This window comes from Bombus vosnesenskii, unplaced genomic scaffold, assembly GCF_011952255.1.
Source record: "Bombus vosnesenskii isolate JDL3184/JDL3185 unplaced genomic scaffold, Bvos_JDL3184-5_v1.1 scf7180000013263, whole genome shotgun sequence".
NCBI classification, from domain to species: domain Eukaryota; kingdom Metazoa; phylum Arthropoda; class Insecta; order Hymenoptera; family Apidae; genus Bombus; species Bombus vosnesenskii.
This window is the reverse complement of record NW_022882923.1, coordinates 2,481,520-2,498,624: the sequence shown is the minus strand read 5'-3', so window position 1 is coordinate 2,498,624 and position 17,105 is coordinate 2,481,520. Positions and strand designations below refer to the sequence as shown.

Genomic DNA, 17,105 nt, shown 5'->3' with positions numbered 1-17,105 from the left:
CCACCACGCTCGGTTCTCGAGACCGTTCGCGCCTATGATCACGTATGCCACCTTTTTTGTGTAGGTAAAATAACGAACCGAAGGCGAATCGATGCTTTCTAGAACTCGCTGCTTGATGATAACTATGCGCTTATCGCTACATTGTGTATATCTCGCCGGTCATGTAAGACGATCTGTCTGTAACATTGTAGTATCAAGGGAGACGGTTAGGAACACGGCCTATAGCAACGGGGCGTAACACCACCTCATGTATAAAATACAAGCATAAATATATAAATTCTAGAAGTTAATACTGAGACTGAAATATTAATCATTACCTTGCTATCCCATTATTCACTCAAATTAACTTTAACAAGTGGTATAAAAATCTATTAAAACGAACTCTTTCCTGTCTTCTACACAATACAGTACAATAGTATCGTATAACAATTTTCAACAGAACAGTATCCAATAGGTAACTTCGATATCAAAGTCTCTCCATTTGACAAGGATAAAAATGATGTCAACAGTGAAAGTTCGAGAAACAGGTTACATGTCTTCGCACCCTCGACGTTCTCACACATTAAGCCACTAACCAAGAAGACAGGAAAAAGGGAAAACAGCTCGGGCTACTGTACTTTGTGGCACATCCACATTCGTAGAACAATGATATATGGTCAGAGAGAGATTCGTATCCACGTAAGAGGGAAGAATTACGTGTAGTACCGTTTGGAAATAAAACACTTTTACATCTGTGCGTGCGTTCATAATTAAAAGGTTGCACGGTTAAGAGCTCGCATTGTCCAGTATCACGTAGAAGATTGCCGAGGGAAATATTACTTTTCCATTGGAATATCTGTTAAACATTCAACGTGACATGCCCATATTTTTTTTATTCTTTAACCAGGTTTATAGTGAACAGGTTTTATTTAATTCTCCCTTGCGCGTCGGATTTAACTGCGCCCCATTGAAATTCTGTCCTTTCCGCAAAGAAATCGTGCGAATACGTTTTAACGTAACGACCACTGTATTCTGCCCCAGCTATTGTTAGGCGTTAGTATAACACATACAGAAAATATTGTTTGGCGTAGTGTCTGACCTTATCGTCGTTCTGCATTTCTTTTTTCTTTCATCTTTTCCTTATAGCTTTAGTTTTTCAATCGTTGCATATTTTAAACCGTTTAACTTTATAAATATGAAATTTGTTAAAGTGATATTTTGTGTTGGTTGTAAGATGTTTAACTCATCGAATGTTGATCCAAGAGATACATGTAAAACCTTTTAAAACACTCTAGTATCTCTCTGACCTATAATCGTTATCTTTCAAGAACTTTGAGTGTATAACGAAGATGTGAAATCTCGATCACGTATTAAATTTGATTTAAAAGTAACTTTATATTTCTTATGAATGAATTATAGTAATTTCACTGTTTGCTCAAACGTTAAACTAGCAATGCATACATGTATCGTTAAAATAATTTTGATGTTACCCATTTTGCAAGAGTTTTACATGTTATTGAAATATTCAGGTCAGTCAAGGTTTCCAATATCTCCATGAAACGTAAAACTTTGAAGATTTTTAAGATTTATTACGACAGCTAAATTACTTGAAAAAATTTGAAATTGTCGAGACTTTGTAAGACAGAAAGCTTTCAGAACTTTCAAAGGTAACTAAGATAATTCAATTAAATAAGGATTTCCAACTTTATAAAACCCCGTAAGGTAAAACATAGTCAATAAAATGAATGATAATTTTAGTGAAGATTTTGATTAGAAATGAAAATTCCTGTTGGTCTTCAAACGTATAATTCGGTTATCTGTCTCATTTATTTTAAATTGCAGAACTAAAGTCTGATTACTTATAATTCTTTAGATAAATGCAAATTTTTCACGAAAACAAATATTTCAATTAAGATCAACGACTTTATCGTTTTTAATGATTATCTCTTGCATCACTTTCATTTAATACTTACTTATCGAAGTATCTATCAAATTTTTTCCCGAGTGACTGAAACAAAATTATAACTTTTTAAATTATGACAAATTTTTCTTCCAAATTAGCAAATCGATTGCAAAAATCCCATTCGTTCAAACTTGTCAAGGAAAATGTAAGGGGGCGCTTCAAGTAATAGGGGTTCCGTCAATTATCTCTTTAATTTAATATGCATAAAACTAATATCTAGAATATTTTTTTCTTTTATCCAACTTAAAATTTTCCAACTACACATTTTGACTTACATATGTTATCATTTGTTACAACCCATGACATCTCATACAAATTTTCAGTCATATTAAAATAGATATGTAATTTTTCCATAACGAGAAGTGAAAGTTCAAAATAAATAAATGTTCAGATCAAACGTATCAATCGAAAATTAAAGCATCCTAATAAAACAATTTTAAAATTCGAGACGATTAATTTCAATTTAAACCAATCTATCCCTAATAGACATTAAATCAACCAAAAAACGTTACTACTTTCCAGTACTCCAACTAAATAACTAAGGAAATTCCATACGACGTCTGGAAACATTTAGAATTCCAAACTCCGTAATTGCCCCATGATTGGAGCATAAATGTCGCCCGAATCGCCTCCTTATTTACTCTAGAAAACAATTATACCTCCTATTAACCACGACTAAGAAAATCAATCATAATTCGTAGAACTGAATAGCAGCTCGACCAAATTCTCGACAAACAAAAGTCTCTGTCGGCAAGTTCGGTAAATCAATGGCTTTCGCAAAGTTTCGGCGGGGGTAAACGGAGTTTAAACAAATGGACCGCTATACTTGTTGGTCGATAAACTAAGAAATAACTGAATGCATACATATAAGTCGGACATGAGTGGCGGTGAACTCGAATTACTCCATTCAGATGAGGTGTATCGAAGGAAGGAAGCACTCTATAGCTAGAGATATACGCAGGTTCGGGACGCGTGTATATTCCGCGAATTCGCTAATGAAACAGTGGGTATTATCTGTTCGTTCGCAGTACCATTATTATTATTTGTGACAAGCTTAACACGAGCTCGCGACACACGTTTGAAAATAGCATTGTTTCATGCTGGACACGTAAATGCAACCTCGTTCGCCGTTTCCTATCGCGTCATATTATGCTGTCATTGTAAAAGTAGCCCCGTCTAACGCGTCAGTCGAACATGACCTTGTCCGAACAAAAATCACGCCTGACCAAGAGGGTGGCGTCAGCTTCCCATTGCCTTTTAAAACGAACGAATTCCACGGTCTGACAGGAAATCGACAGCAGAATTGAATACCGTTACGTGTTTAGTGACATTCCTAGTGTCGGCAATTATCAAACTGTGTGCCGTTGATGATGGTGAACAGAAAATTTTCGATTACATTCTGCTGTTAACTTTTCAGTGTACTATAGAAATTATAATAGATAAATTATATTTCAGTGTGATGTTTCGTCGAACGTGTAATATGTTTTGATGACGGATAATAATTTGATATTAAGTTATTGCGGTTATCCGCTATATGATACATATAGAATATTCAGGTTATTAGTCATTAGTGCTTTGTCGTGAGTGTAGTATTATATTCCTCGAAAAATATAAAAAAAAAAAACAAAATTTTTAGAATTCTAGAATTCTCTCTACCGAATAAGGTTTAAGATCATTAAAGTTCAAAAATTACGTATGAAAAATAGCGAAACTTTATCTAACTAAGCTTTTCTATTTTTTTCAGAAATCTACATCTTACGAGAAAGATACTAGAAACTTCATATTTGTTCTTTTTTTTTTCATTTCTATTAACCTTTGAAAGTGTCTTACAAAAATCTACCTTCTATTTATTACGTAACTAACAAATTCCTATAAAAAAATCAAAATTTTAGTTGCGTTAGAAAATAAAACTTCAGTCTTGAGCAATTTTTATTCAATAGTTGATTAAATCTAATATTCAACCGATATTAACTTAAGACAAATTCTTAATGATTCCATGCCATTTAAATAGGATTCCTATCGAAACAAACGAATGAAATAAAGCAATGTCTTCGGACAAAAATGATCACCTGACCTTCCTATCCTTCAACAAAATTCGATTCGCTGGTTATCAGATCAGATGAACAAAGAAGATTTTAAGTTTATTTCGTGACCTTTGCAAGAAGGAAGTTACAAGAAGAAGGCAAATCCTCGCGATCCATCCCTTATAGGACCCCTGTTATTCCACTTGGTAAAACTTACGCAATAAAGTTTATACGTTCATAAGATGTGACTTTAAATTACACATGAAGCTTCGTAAAAACGGAATAACCAGAGAAGAAAGGAGATTAAGTATTTACCTGGGGAACATCACCGCTCTGAAAATTCTAAAGCCCCGCAGGCTACATCGAACGCACCCTCTATCTCTCGTTGCATACAGTTTTACGAGGGTAATCGATTTGTGCTTGGTTTTGCTTCCAAGATCTTTTCCCATGCACTTTTACCGTGAGATGCGAGTTTAACGAAGTTTCCTGCCACGTAGCTCATACAAATGGGAGACAAAATTATTTCTTCTATTTAACTATTTAACATTACATCGAATTCTACATTAATATGATTAATGTGATACACATACTTTTTATAAGGATAAGGCTTGAGAGAATTAATATAATTATGAACTAGTATAGAAAAGGATAAAATAATATCGGATGGCATAGAACAGCATAGAACAACAATTATTGCGTTATTGACAGGGATCTTTAGCAGATAAAATCGTACGCCATAGTAATACTATAAACACGTTTTAAAGAGCATTATACGTAAAGAAATTATTAATATTGATATGGAAAGGTACAAAAAAGACCTTGAACATAATTATTATGAAGAACTTCTATAATCTAATGACGCTGTAAATTCCGAAATATATTATGCACGATTAGAAAAATTACGAAACACCATAACACTTGAATCAAAGTAAGTCACTCCAGTTGTATAGCAAGCACCATATTTCTCCAACTTCGTCAAACTACCATTTATTCGGAGCACTGCGACACTCATTATCAAGAAAAACATTTTGAAACACAGCAGTCATCTGCAAAGATGTTAACATATTTCTGTTAACAAAAAGCTTAGGAAATATTATAATTGATATAACTGACGTAACAAAGTTAGTTGAAAAATGGGAACAAGTTGTAAAACGAAATAGAGACTGACATCTTCATCGTAACAGAAGATACAAAGTGAAAACTATGAATGAAAATTTTACGTTTCCAAAGCGGCACGAATTTTTCAGACAACTTAATACAAAAGTCATTAATATAAAATTAAATCAAAATGAATTTCATTAGAAGTATATTCTATGTATACATAAATCCATATATACATATATTACTTTTTTATACCTGTCTATTGATGCGAAGAGGCTGGCAGTATTCAGAAGCAACGATTGACATTTGCCAAGATTATGGATTTTCTGGAGAAATAAATTCTCAGATAGATACACTTAACCGCAACGTCAATCTGTTTTGAAAGACAAGGACGTTATTTCCTTCTCTAGGGAAAGACCTTCTGAAGATACCAAAGGGAGGGAAGACTAGAGTCTTTTGAGACCCTATTACATAGTTTTATATATTTACTTATGGAATAGAAATCTGGAAATATAAAATATGCATCGTGACTGAAGCAATCAGAATCACTGAAGAAACAGAACTACACTGATCCACTCCATTAATTAAAAAAATTGAAAGAAATAATGATTTTATAAACATTCCTTTTTATGTTTTCAAAATATCCAAGACTTGTGACAATAAGTCGTTCGTTTCTAAAGAATAGAATAAAAATTCTATAGCAGCGCGTATGAAGAACGGAACTAAGAATTTATAGAAAGAAAAGTTGATTAATCTGTCTTCACAGAATTCTCAATTTTGATCAAATCTATTCGTAATTTAACCTTTTAAGAGTAGTCTGATCTGTTTAATCCAGTTTGAATTAAAACACAGATCTTTACTGCACAAATTGCAACCAGAACCAAGATACGAGAAACCCAACATTGTGTCAATATCGTTTATTACTGTTACTTATTTAACAAGTAATTATAATCTGCAAAGTTATTTGTCAATTGCAGATGCTATAGATTAACGAGTTTGAAGGTGAAGAAAATAAATGTATCTTACTCCGTGAAGCCGTCAGCGAACGATATCAGAGTGAAAATGGAATTTCGTCGGGCATTTTTCCATTGGATTGCTGAGAAACATGAGTCCCTGTGAAGAACGTACAGAAGGCGGTATACATTTGAAATTCGACCGTCTAGCAACAGCTTTTGCTAAAGTGACTCCGCCGAAAGAGGCGAGCAGCGTCAAATGTCATTCCCCCAAGGGTTATTTACGCCTCTAAACGATGTAAAACCACGAACGAGCAAGGACGTCGCCGCCAGTCGCTCGTGTTAATTTTGAATGTATCCTCATAACACGAACTGTGTGCCCTCTTTACTTCTTGCTACGTGCCCTCAATTAGTCTGAAAGCATGCATGTCGAATGTTCGCATGCAAAAATTGACACGACGTGTTAAACACACAAGATGTTCCACGAAATCTAATTTCTTATGAAAAAATAATGAGCTGGAATCAGAAATTATTATTCAGGTAATATGTAATCTAGATGATGTTTTTAGTTTTTTATAAGTGTTAGTTACGTTCGTTAAGAATAGAATAAGGCGTAACACATGCATTTTGAGTAATTAAATGTATTAAGTATATTATACAATTTACCTTGAATATACTATATAATTTGTATAAGTATAAGAAATACGCTTTAAATAATATACAAAATGTACAAGTTACGTGGATTGGTTTAAAATAATTTTTTCCATAATAAATGTCTGCAAAATTTATCCTATTGAATATTACAATGTATATTATTATTATGCTAGAATATATAATGAGATGATTATTGTATCATCATACGAGAATGGGTTCAATATTATTTATATTATCTCATTAGTGTAATTAATTCGGCTTCGCTTCGCAAAAATTGATTATATGCGAAACAAACATTACACAAGTATCAATTTAACTAATAATCATTTTTGAAAAATTGTATGCAATAAGAATAAATATGTAATACAGAACAGGTCTAATAATAGTATGAAATAATTTTACTTCGATAAATAATTGTGCAAATAAGAAGAACTAAGAACTATTCTTTACCATTAGATCTTTTAACATGTAAACATTAATACAATTGCTATGAAATGTATTGTAACTATATTTAATTTCAAGCTGGTAAATAAATGAATATGTATATGACCAACGTTAATTTAAAAAAAACAACTTTCAGACAGTTCATAATAAAAGAAAATTATATTCTTAAAAGGAAAGAAACATGATCTGTGGTAGACGTTTTGCATCAATCCTCTCCAGCAGAGAATATATTAAAAAGAATATGTATCACGAACAGTATGGGCATTCTACAATCATAACATAAATGTTCTAAACTGTAAAGAAATGTCTATTCAATTTTCTAATTGCACAAAAAATTCAGCTACAACATACATCTGTATTCTAAGAAAATATTTATAAATTTTATTTAACATACATAAGTACATATAATAATGTATCAGTTCGTAAATCAAGATTATAATTACTTTTATTTATTGCATATAAATGTCCAATATAATAAATGTTCAAATAGAAGGGCAAAGGGATTAAAATGTTGAATTTAGATTAGAAACTCCCTAATTCTAAGGGGTCAAAGAATATATGCCGTTATCGCTAAATCTATACGCATATGAAGTGGAAACAGAAGTACCATAAAATGGAGGGATCCAACCGAGGAAGTACCTTCGTATGTCAATTGGTTTGATAATTCAGGGACCAGAAACGAGGTACGATTCCCAGAAGAATTTTACTCACGTAACTGCGCCACCGATTTCTAACGATCTTTTTTCATCACAACCTTTAGCTAAATTTATTGTTGCCGCGTCATGGTCCATATAAATGCCTTGCAAAAGGGCTTGATTACAATTTATTACACGTCTGAACGTTTCGCTATTGCTACTTATCAATTACTCTCAATTGAAACGCAATTGACGCTGAAAACGAACGGTTTGCCTCGCAGAAACGATAACATTAATCATTCATCACGCCAGAAAATTAGTGTGTGGAAAACGAATGCCACGCTTGTTCAAATTTTTAGCACTAGAGCCGCGTACGAAACCGCTTTTAAGCAGCAAATTATTTTGCAAACGGTACGGAGAAATTTCTCAGCATTTATTTCGATAACGATATAATTTATATTGATTTCCGTAATGATCATAGATTAACGTTGATTATATCCTGATTACGTCGCGTATTAACACTCTATCATACTTCTCTATATTACAACAATTGGTATAATAAAAAATGATATAGGTATGTAATTCTGCTCACAAAAGTAAATCGAAAATATAAAATCATATTTTTCAATACGATGCTTTGTGTCAGAGAAAATAGAGTTTGAAAATTGTTTAGATAATACATAAGCATCTCAAGATGCATTTAAAATGAAAAATTAAGAATGTTAAAACATTAACCACTATAAACACCGTGTGAACTCGATAAACTTTCACATTGTTATTACCACAAAAAGATTGTAATGATAAATTAATTCTAAATTTTGTGTAATTTAATGTCTCGTTGAATTATATAAAATTGTAAAACACAATATAGGGATATATATATTTTCTTGCACCATATAAGAATAGTTAAATGATGTTTAATAATCTATTTGTATATATACTGAATTATTAATTACGAAATGTAGCTAACATTGATTTATATAAACCTGATCATCGAGTGAAAATATTTCCAAACAAAAATGATTCGATAATACGTGACTATGACACTCGAGCATAAAACGTTAGTCTACAAAATGGTGCCTACTGGAGTAATTTACAATACATATTTTAAATTACTCCAGTTGGTTGGGCGCCAGAAAGTTATTTCGAACCTTGCCTTACCGAAATATGTTTCTAGACTAAATTTGTCAACTTTTAAAAGTGGAGGACGCTTCTATCGCGAAACCTAACCTTGCCAATAACACACTATGGAGCTACATATGCTAGACGTGAAAAGCGGGAAAGTGAATGAGAGAGACCCCGATGAGCCTCCATAGAAGATAATGTAAAATGTAAGTATCCTACCTTGCCTTTATTCCCTGTTATCCTCCCGGCTGTTTAAAGATCCTCGCTGGACAGGCTCTCTGGCACGAAATCACATCCACCATAGCACACAGAGTCGATGCATGTAACTGTGAACATGGATTGTCTCGTCTACTCACTTTTTGCTCTCACTTGCTGCTTTGCGAAATCTTGTACGGCGGATGAAGCCAATAAGCTGCGTTATATATTCGTACAACGAGAATTCGCACTTACACAGAAAAACGATGAGATTAATTCCCTTTGTCGCGAAATTCGAGTGTCGCGCACTCAACCGAAACAGAAATGAGTCGCCCCGTCCCGCGCTGCGTAGTTCTGTAGACTGTGCGATCGATATCGACATTGTGCGCTTTGTCGAAGGTGAAATCGATATCACGTGAAATGCGCATATTCCCGATGCGCACCTCGGCCGCACAACCGACTTTTGACTTCCTATAGTCGAACTCGACGACATTTATATGTGTGTTTATTTACATATCTACCTCGACACTCTCTTACTTTTATGTTTTAATATCACAACAAACAGTGGCAACGATTACACAAACTTGTACACATATACTGACAGGCAACAGAATGTTCATAAAATAAGAAATAGAAGAAGACATTATAATTTTACAGAATGCATTTATATCTAATAAAGATAATGAACGAATATAATATATATATATACATATATACATATATATATATATATATATATATATATATATATATATATATATATATATATATATATACTGCATATGCATATACGATAAGCGACTGTTAGCAATATGGCGAAAAATGTTTATTATAAAAGTTACTAAAATTCATAACGAATCAATTTTAGATTCCCTTTTATCCGCTACTGTATATTTTAATGATTTACAACATTTTAATTTCATTGAAGAGTAAAACGTTTTTATATTTTTACAAATATTTTTTTACTAATTACGCGATAATTTTTGTACTATTTCTAAAGGGTTTGGTGAATGTAAAAAGTTAATTGTGTAAGCGTAGATAGTAGTTTAAAAAGCCTCGTTTTAAGTAAATTCGACGGTCGTCTTGAATTCTCGAGTCTCATTAGGCGGCCGTTTTTCTTTACAATGGAAAATCGGCGAGACTTACAAGCAAGTTACGAAGCCCAAGAGCCTCAGTCGGCGACTGTTCCGCAAACTTCATTTCGTGTCGCGTGGGAAAAAGTATGTGAGATCGTAGAATGCGAGTCACGATATTCCCTCAGGATTCAACGACAGTTTCGTCTGGAGTATCTACGGTCGGTGACGAACGAAAAAGAGATCGGAACTTCCCTTTTTTCCTTATTGTCTCGTGGATGCGAGAACTTACAAAACGCTAACTGAAAGAGTTTCTGACGATACTTGAAACGCTTATCGCTTGTTATTTTCAAGTATACAACGATTCATCCAATCTGTGTAAACACGATTTATTACACATTTAATTAAAAAGAACAAATTTATTATAGTTATGATATCAATTTATTATTTATTTATCAATTCTATATTTGTACGGATAAAATTTTATTGTAGAAGGATATATTTGTAATTTTCTTACAAACTAATGAGAAATTTAAAATTTCTTTAGTTTTAAACAATTGTAAAACTAGAAAAGTAAATACCTAATCGTTCTTCTGGTCCTTCTATTTTCCTTCTATTTTCACATGATGTTAGTTTGAAGTAGAGTTAGCCAATTATTACAAAACCATAGTGTAGCGTTCACTACATCACTATTTCACTAGAATCAAATTGATCTGACTGCGTCACGTTTAAAACCCTACATTAAATTTAGCATCATAATAATGCGATTTCCAATTTTCAGAATGAAAAAATAATAAGATTTCATATATATATTTTCAATTTGTTATACGAAATAAATGTTAATAATTGGATATTTAAAATTTGAAATTTAGAGTATTTATATTTAAATATTTAAATATTTAAAAGCTATAATTAATTTTCACATAATGTAATATTTACACATAGGTATTTCTAATGTGTTATTCTATTAGTATCCTACTCAATATAAAATCCTTGCAATCTGACCAATTCGGTGAAAATTTATTATGCATATTATTTATCGTCAATCATACCTCCATTGATCAATTTTATCCTCTTGACGGATCATCCGTTTACGTTTACTTAAATCATCACGTAATTCCTCGTAATGTGTACATAAGACGGCGCCTTTTTTCGTATATAGGTATATCAGTCTGTGCACACGTTTTCGCGTGCAACCTGAACATTTTCTGTGAAAACGGAAAATCCGCGTAGTTCCGTGGAACTACGAGGGAAGCCCTAAGAGCCTCGAAGTCTGAGGAACCGTTCCGCAAACTTCGTTTCGCCTCACGGGGGTAGGGAATGCCGCGAAAAGTGTGCAAGATCGGCGAATCCGAGTCACGATATTCTCAGGGGAAGTCGCGGCGGGGTCTCGATTATGTACGTCTGTGCCATCACGATGAAGAAAATGAGATTTCACTTGATTCCTTTTTCATTGAAATTCTGGCCAGATGCACGCCCATTCTGATTCATAATCTCATAGTCATTACATCTTACTATCGTGCGTTATTACGTTTTGGTTTACTCGTTAACAATATATAGATCATTTTATATTTTTTCTGTACATTGTTTTTAGGACTCTTTCTCTCCCTGGAAAAATTAATTAATGTTAATGTTAATTAATTATGTTAAGGTTAATTGATTAAATGAATATTTATTAAAATGTAAAATTTTGATATGCGAAGACATTAAGACACATAAGTCGTGTTTTTTATTCTACTGTCAAAGGAGTGTCAAAGAATATATTTCACGTAATCTTTTCTCCTATCAGAGATCTCCTAAGTATACCATTTTCTAAACGTTGTGTACCATTTGCCTTATTAATTATCGTAAGTTTATTGCATTAACTTAAAAAAAATTTGATACTGTTTTACCACGTTTAAAATGAGTCTTGCAATTACTCTCCGCTTATGTTGCTTCATTTTTCACGGAAAAACGAGGTAAAAAATCTGCGAGAACGAAAACATGCAGTACCTACATGCCATAACGAAACAAAGCAGGAAATGTACGGAGTGTTACTGCTTGTAAGATGTCAAGACAATTGTTTGCCATGTTACCAACAACCACAAATCCTGATGATCATTAGTATGTTATACGTAAAAAAGAAAGAGATCATTCCAGAAATTTTCCAGAAAACTCTGCACAAAACCACGATTAAGAACTCTGTTATGAAGATTTTGTGGATTAAAAGAATAACATTGTCGTGACACGTTCGAAGTTAAGGAGAAGAAAGTATAATGTGAGGCAAAAGTGCACAGTCGACATACCACAGAGAGAGAGAGAGAGGGGGGGGGGAGAGAGAGCCTATTCATCTTCGCCGGCCGTTTTGTGATCCATATAAAGATAAGAGGATTCCCTGGAAGATTGTTCGTGAAAATAAATGCATCCGCGTAGAACGTCGTTGCGTTTTAATTACCTTGCGCGGAATTTTTTTCGTCTGGTGATAAATGTACGAAACGTTCCTTTTGAAATAATTTTAACGAGGAAACTTCGCCACTACTTCTGCTCGTACGCCTAACATAAACAATTAATGTCTGTGTACGCATATTTTGCTTGGAACCTTCCCTACTCTCTTTACACGAGAACGCACTAAAACGCCATCCATGAAAGCTTCCATTTAATTTCGCTAGTGTAGAAGTTAATTCCTGGCTGGGTCTGTTATTGTATCGCTCGTTATTTCGATTTCTTCTCTAAATATTTCATGTTTTCGCGTATGGTCTCTCTGAGTTTTCGCTGAAAGTTCTAAAATAATCGAAAAATGGAATGTGAGCGATGGAAATGTTAATTATGAAGAGAATATAAATTAATTGCATAATTATAAATAGAGCATTAGTTTAGAAGTGGAAAAAAGTAAATTATTCTGTTTACAAGGCGAATTTTTCTTTAAGACGAAAAATATATTGAATTAATTAATTTAGGAGAATTTAAGAATTGTAAGCATTTAGCATTCCAATTTAGCTAATAATAAGTGAAATTTTAGATTTTTTATCCCAATAACACGCTAAGAGCCATGCAAATCTATTCTGCCTGATTTGATATTTAAATCAGGGCCCTCTTGCACAGTAAGTTACCAACTAAAAGAATATTAATGAATTAAAAAGTTATGGATTATAAACTTTATTTGATGCCAAATAGTATATTGATTTCTAATTTATAAAATGTAATTTAATTAGTTTTATTATCTTATTAGTTTATTGTTGTTATAATGAGAATTAATTAATATTGATAAATTATAAACTGGACACCAGACATATGCAATAGACTTACAAGTGCATTAGTCTAAGTTTGGCAAAGAGCCATAACTTTACTAACTTACTTAACCGCAGTCTACATCAATTATCACCTAAGGTAGCCATCATCTACTTAACATTAACAATTTATATTCGACAACAACACTGGAAGTAACATAATGAAAGGTGTATAAGGATAAAGCAACTGCTTATTACAGCATTGTTTTAAGAGTATCTTCAACACAGTGCAAGTTAGTTTACTTAAATCTGATTAGCCTGAAGTATAAGGAAACTGAGATTTCACGATAATGACAGGAGCCCCTTGTGGCAAATCTGTAGAACAAAGAGACACTTGTTGACTAATGAAGAACACCGTGTTGGCTAGTAGAAGAACACTTTTAGTTTCAGACTCCATCTCCTGGTGAACTTTGAGTGATGCAACAGTTGTATTGTTTTATACCTTTCGGACTTTAGCGAGAAGAATTCCCTGAAAGTGTCTCTACTTAAATACTTGCCCTTAAGATTCTATTCACGTTTAACAAATCGGTGAGAGTTTCATTAGAAAAGACCGTGATCTACAATTCTTATAGAATTCGAAATATTATCTTGGAGTATACATATTAAATTTCAGTAAGAACAATTACTGTTTTATAAAATATAAGCAATATACATTAACTTTGTTACATTAATTGCAGTATAACGTAATATTCGAATAATTAATCTTGTTAATAAACCAATTATTATTCCTATAGCAAGATAATAAATTTGACGATCGATCTTTGATAAGTTGTAAAAAAAATGTTGCCTACTTGTTTATAATACACTCTTGTTACTATTTTATCTGTGAGGGAAATTTAGCATAGATTCGCGCGGTCTACAGAGTGGAGAATTAAATTTCTCTGGAGTGGTCAGAGCAGGATAAAGTTCGACTTTGAACCGAGTTTGTGTCGCTGTCGGGCAGAAAATTGGACGATAACGGAGAGGGAGAGGGTGAATTTCTGTATGGTTAACAATACAGTATGGAAAGTTGGAGCTCGGCAATGTTTCATCTCTTTTGAAATACCGGTAATTGAAAGTCAATTCCTACGTTAACGAGTAGGTTGTGCGCGTGGTTTTCATGCTGCCGGCCTGTGTGCGAACTGTTTTCACCGTCGAAAAGAGCACACGGTTTTTTTCCACCGTGTGCCTCCTCTTTATCTTCATCGTCGAGTAACCGTTTTTGTAAAAGCCCCGGCGGAGCATCGCGATAACTGGAGAAATTATCCGGGTCCGTGTGAGCAAAGCTTTCCGAACGGCGTGTTTCAGATTCAACGTTGGATAAAGTGTCCATTCATTCTCGCGAAACCCGCTCCCGGAAAATACACACAGAAGCCAGAGAGGAGGGTAGAAAAAAAGACGAAAGGAGACTGAAAGATAGAGAGAGAGAGAGGGGGGGGGAAGGAGAGAGAGTGAGAGAGAACCTGGAAGAGAAACGAGAAACACAGATCGACGATCGTTGAATAGCGATCCGTAGTTCCTTATCGGAGTGCGTTTCCTTTCGATATCTCGTGAACGGAATCTGGTAGCTAGTTCCACGCGAATGGTGCCAAGGGAACGACAACCTAGACGAGTCTTAAGCGCGAGCTACGTTTCCTGATTTTTATCGTCGCACACAATTTACGGGACAGAAAGCGAAAATGAGCAAGGGAAACGGGTAATTTCTATGGACGTATCGACGTTACCTTTTTTTGGACACGTCTCCGCGTGAACGTCTGGATAATCAAAACCCCCGTATCGGCGACTATCGGAACGCTAAAATGTAAGTACTTTAACTTCGACACCTTCAATGGCTTTCACGAGGTAGATTTGTCTCTTTGATAAATTGAAAAAGATAAAGGAAATATTCGGTCCGGGATAGACCGGACTTTTTCACAGTTGGTATAAAACTTCGGAATACTCGATTACCGTTTATTCGTCCTGTAATTCAATACCGATCCCTTTATGGTGAATCTCCGAGTTGATGGACAAATTCACTTCTCCGAGTTTTCGTACGATTTCCGTAATAAAATTTCTTGTAACCGTCCTATTTTATAGAGGATTTAAAAAAATTGCAAATTAGGACAGGGAATGAAAGGAGTATTTTTTGAAGAAAAAAGTCGTATACAATACTTCTTACCTGTGGTAACGAATGTTCTGAAAATGTGTTTCTGAACGCCTGTTAATAAGGAATCCGATATGCACTGGCCGTACTCGCAAAGTTGCGAAGTTTTGAATAAGAAATTGTATATTGCTTAATGGGAAGACTGTCACGTCTAAATTGGAGTTCTTAAAGTGAATTATAAATAATCATTTCACAAAATGCTATTTTAAAGTTATTGCATTTAACTGCCAGAGGAAAGTAATCTCCTACAACACCATGCAACTTGGAAATTATATAGAGATGTATGTGTGTCTATATTTTGTACATTTTATATCGCTTGCCTATTTATGCGTAATTTTATTTTATCACGACGTTGGTACAAAACGAATTCTTTATATTATTCCTAGATTTTAGATTAAAACAAACCTGCAATCAAGTATGATCTTTCTTTTTTCGTAAATTGGAAATTTCAATAAACAAAATTTACCGAATCGGTATAGGTTTGAACGAAAAAAAAGAAATGTAACATTTTCTCTACTTATACGCACGAGACACTTCGAAATCGATAGGTAGCAAATACGTTTCGAACGTGCTAATACTTCTAAATGCTTGATTTTTCCAGCCATAAATGCTTCGAATTGTATTAAACGAAAACAAGCATAACAATTTCTATGATTTCTAACCATGTGTATTTGTTAAAACAGAAATAGGATGCTAACGAAGAGGTCAAACTCGCGAGCGATCGAGCATTGCATGAGCAGTTGAACCACGTATTCGATATAAATCGATTATACCTTTTTCTCGGACTACTTTCTCGTTTAGCTGTTCATTGCATAAAGCTTCTCCTTTGAAATATAATCAACAAACATGTAGACGTTCTGCGATTAGGGAGAAGATATTTCTCAGTAGAGTCTTTATGCGCCGCGCCGCGCCGTCGTGGAACGTGCAATTGGACGTGTTGCTAATGAGCTTGTAAGTTCGCGTGACTACGCGTCAAGTAAACTACTTTTATGTTACTTACTAATTCGGAACGATTGCAGTTTATAATTGCTTAAGTAAGTAAGCAAACATAATTTATACAATTATTAACTGTTTCGAGACGCCATATCTTCTTTATAGTAATTACCAATTTAATTGGCACATTTTTAAAGAATGTATATTTATTTTTATTAATGATTATTACGTCTGCTTATTATTTTTATCTAATACAACAAATTTCTATCGATGCAAACGATAAAATATTATTGGAATTATAATAATACAGCTACGTAGCGAGAACGTTAATTATTAACTAATGAAGTTCATTTTAAACTAGTATTCGGAATTTGTGTAGATACGTGAGCTTACGGATTAAAAATTCGTGTGCTTAATATAGGGTTAATTATACGTTTCAATATCTGTGTACATTTCGGATTTCTAATTCACATGTGGTCAGGTGGACGAGTAAGTACAGGTATATCCATATTTTAATTTGTGTATATAGAATTATTTAAGTATATTTAGCCATGTAATTTGTGGAACAAATATACATACAGCTTCCGAAATTTTCATGTTACATGTTACAAAATTAATTAATTCCAATCTAATGTCTC

The 17,105-nt window shown here is 33.6% G+C and overlaps 1 long non-coding RNA gene across 2 annotated transcripts in view; it reads right to left on the bottom strand.

Annotated features, from left to right (window-relative positions):
• The window catches only part of LOC117232975, a 222,352-nt gene extending 213,123 nt beyond the window's left edge, over positions 1-9,229 (bottom strand). For both annotated transcript variants that reach the window (XR_004493234.1, XR_004493238.1), the window contains exon 1: positions 9,098-9,229. This is a non-coding gene — a long non-coding RNA (uncharacterized LOC117232975). The remainder of the gene's footprint in view (positions 1-9,097) is intronic.
• Positions 9,230-17,105: the final 7,876 nt, after the last annotated feature.